Here is a 4,239-nt window from a genome sequence, read left to right on the forward strand (position 1 = left end):
GAACCAAGGTCATCTGAGGTGAGGTGCTTTTGCAGACAATCAGGAAGCAAATCTGTGTGATTTTTCCTCTCACACACACTATGTTTTGGCTGTGTGATAATTCATGAAAAGCGAAGACAAGTACAGAATTTTGGAGTCAAATAAGATTTTCTCTTTGAATTGTGAAATTATAATTGGCCAATCTCTAGCAGCTGCCTCTTAGAATTTGTATTTTCCAAATGTTAATAGGCCCCAAGTTAGCAACAAATGTGAACATTAAGTGGAAATCTTTTGTTTTGTTTTGTTTTATCGGGGCACACACAGAATTTTTGCTTTTACAGTATATTCTCGTCATTCTCCAAACTGATAGTCTATGCAATATGTTATATGGTAGGCATTCTTCTGCTAACCAGACTTTAAAGCAGTTAGTGATTATTTCAGATATCAAAAGCCAGTTCTTATAAAACAGAGACTTTCATAAAAGCGGTGACATTATTTCAAACATGTATTTCCTGTGTGGGTTTATTTTATCCAAGGTTTATTTCTCTTTTCCTCCCTCCCTCTGTATGTGTGTGTGCGTGTGTGTGTGTGTCTGTATCCGAACCATTCAAAACCATGGACAGAAAGACTGCTCCTATGTTGATTTCTCTTTTTTTTTTTTTTTTTAACGTAGGGATTATTCTCTCAACTGGAGCCCAGATGTAACTACTTTTTCCTAAGCCTTTCTGTGGTATTGGCTAAACTACCATCATACAATATTACTTCAACCATAACAAGGCTCTCCAGAAAATCCCTATTCGTTACAATGAAAACATTCATTTATAAAACACAAAAATAAAATCAATTCTGTTCCAAGTATACGTTTACTTAAGAATTTAAAAAAAGAAAACTTCATAAGGGACATTCCACATGTGTGAAAGGATCACGACACTACATTTATGAGCAGAATGAATGCATAACGTAGAAATTAACTTAGGTTTCCTTTTTGAATTAACATCCTAATTTCTGCCTTGAATGGCCAACTAAATCTGGCACCATGGACACTTTCCCCCCTTTCTGAAATTTTTAACTGTATTTAAAACAGATCACATCCGCCTTCTCTGCATCAACATGCTAACGAGTCAATGGAAATCGAAACACAACCGAAATAGACACTTTATACAGCTGCCAAGAGGAGAAGGTTCAGGGCAAAAGGTGTAATTAAAAGTATGAGTAAGCAGACAGTCACATTGAAGAAACTTCTCACAAAAAAAGAGGGGAAAATGGAAAAAGGAAGCAAGTGCCCCCCAAATATATCATTGCCATCTCTGACTGAATCATTTGAGCTCTAGAATCTCGGCTTGCTGGTATAGGACCCAGTTGCTATAGAAACTTACAACTGGGAGCTAAATAAAGTAATTTCTATGCTAGTGTTGGTGTCTATAACTTCAGCACCTGATGCTAACCAAATTGTGCTCAATAAACAAATTTAAACTTTAAAAGCCTGCACTGCGATCACAATGCTTTCTATACAACTGATTAATCTCAATTGATCTTGGCTCAGAGCAAAAGAACATAAGAAATCTCAGAAACAGAAAAAGACTACTTAAGGCCAATATGCCTGCATCCTTTGTTTTTCTTATCTGATTTCCTACCTTATCCCCATACCTCTTCCCCGACTTAGTTTTAAAATAAAAAGTCAGCAAGCTCACTCTTCAACTCATCGATAATCCTGCTCTCCCTGATCCTTTTAGACAATTTATTCTATATTAAACCACTCCCTCTTGGCCTCCCCCTTTTCATTTATCCTACTCTAAACCTCAAGAACAAAGAGATCAGGCAGCCCAATAGATACTTAGTCCTTAATCCTCCCGACTGGTCCTGTTATTGCTGCACATTTGATTATAAGATTATTCACTATTTGGCAAGAAATCAAAAACCCGAAGTAGCCCCTTGATGCCCCTGTTTGTGTGGGCGTGTCAGATCCTTACCCATTATGTCACAAAGCAGTGGGTTAGGCTTTGGGAATGCTCTGTTAGGAAGAGAAATGAGACTGCAGGGCCTAAATATATATGTCTGCATCTTTTTCCAGCACCACTTTAGAAAGGAACGATGTTGGCATATTCTGTATGGACTCTTTGTTTTTCTCTGGGTGGGGGGGGCACACATTCCAGGCCAATGTCACTGTGATGATTTAAAGTATGAGAAAATCATCTAAATGTATTACCTCAATAAAGTACATGAATGTTTTGCTACAAATACCAAATACATATATTTGCAAATTTGTTTATCCTCATCAGAGATATATAGTGATAAGCATTTGAGGGCACACTTTTATCTGTTATAATATTGTGTTTGTTTCACGTTTTACAAAGATCTTGGCTTCAGTTCCAATGTACACTCTGGAGACTTACATGAGGCTATGATCTGGGACTCAAAGCCAAGATCAGCCCAGGGCAGAGTATTTGACATAAATAAGAAAGGTGCATTGCCTAATTATGGAAAAATTAGGTCGGATGGCACATTTTTCCAGAACTAATTATTTATATTTCTACCTACCTGCATTATTACCTACAGAAAAAATAAGTAAAAGAAAGAAAGAGAAAGATAAAAAGAAAGGGCAAAGTTTATCCAACTTCCTCAAAATTGAGTGTTTTTTAAATCTTTACTTTGAAATGAAGATGCAATTTTTAGGAGAAAATATTTTCCTCTAATCATCAAGATACTCACAAACACCAGGGGAGAATTTGAAACACCAAAATAGGAACTGATAAAATGAGCTCACCATGCATTCATAAACCTCTCCCCCTGGGTTCCTCTGGATTCTAACTGCTACCTTGGCTTTTGTCCAATGAGCTCTTAAAAGCAAAGGGGAAATGCTGGAGGGTTAAACCTAAGGATTGACCTGCTACTACGACTCAGTGTTTGACCAAAATTCTCATTAAGAAACAACATGGAATCATTTTTAGCTGCAAAAAGGCACCCAAGAGAATAACAGAAATGTATTAGGTTAACTGTCGGTGCTGCCTGTATACCAGAACAAAACATCCTGGGAGAGAGATGAGCTATGTCAGAAACAGAGTCAGCTAACAACTGTCAGCTGGGATTGTTGAATAGCATTTAAATGCACTGAGCAGCATTTGGGAGCAGGTGACTTCCAAGAAGGATGGGGAAATGAAATTTTGTTAGCTATGGGAATAGAGAAAGAATGGAACTTGGGAACTCTTTTTTTAATGTTTGAGAGAATTTATTTCATTTTTTCCTGTATGTAAAACTTCAAATCTTACAAATTTGTATGAATATAAATACTAGGCTCTATCCCCACACAGTGCACAGCATTTAATAAGCAATTTATGAATATTTGTTTTATACAGGAAGGAAAGGAAGAAGGAAGCAAATGAGGGAAGAAGAAAGGGAGAATCAAGCCTGAATTAACTCTCACTGAGAAAAAGAACCCGGAGCAGAAATGAGTTGGGATGAGGCTGAGTATAGGCATCAGAATGCTTACATGTTAGCCTGAAGCCGTAAGTGGCAGCTGGCTGCATGGCCTTGGCCAGGTGGTCAGTCAGCACTCGCTAGTAGAATTTGGCATTCAAGTCAAGCAGCTGCAAAGCGGAAACGGCCCAGCAGCTTTGTAGAAACAGAGGTACGGGCCATTTTATGGTTCCAGGCTCCCAGCCAATCAAGGATAGGAGAGGGCTGAGGACACCTGCGTGTGCCCACAATGGGAAGAGCAGAGCTGGACTACGGTACAGAGCACCAAGCAGGAAAGACCACACTCCGGAAAGAGCACACTCCCCTCTCCACCCCCACCCCCACGAGTGAAGGAGGAGGATCCTCTGGTAAGTGGGGCTTACTTTGGAGACAAGAGTGACAAAAATGGGTGAGACTTTATAGACAATCTGCCCCCCGAAACGTTCCTAGTGATGATTCGCACAGTGAATTTGGGGTATAGCAGGGCTGAAGAATAGGTTTGCTGATTCTTAGCTCAAAGCTCTTCTACCGCCACGGGTTCCAGACAAATAATTCCCGTTTTATCACAATTGCTTTGCTCAGCAGAAACAGGCAAAGCTTGTTCATAGGTGAACCAAAACTGTTAAAATAATCTTTCATTTTCTCTTTCATTAAAATAATCCCCAGAATGCTTTTCCTAACTCAACACGGAAAAGTAGAAATTGCCATAAAGACAATTTCCTCATTTTAGCATTCAAAATGTTATAACTATGTACCAGGCATAACTTAAAAAGAATTATGCAGACTTTGTCTCTGGCCTCTGGATTA

This window comes from Ursus americanus, chromosome 4 (assembly GCF_024610735.1).
Source record: "Ursus americanus isolate L20-20 chromosome 4, mUrsAme1.1.p, whole genome shotgun sequence".
In the NCBI taxonomy this organism is placed as follows: Eukaryota; Metazoa; Chordata; class Mammalia; order Carnivora; family Ursidae; genus Ursus; species Ursus americanus.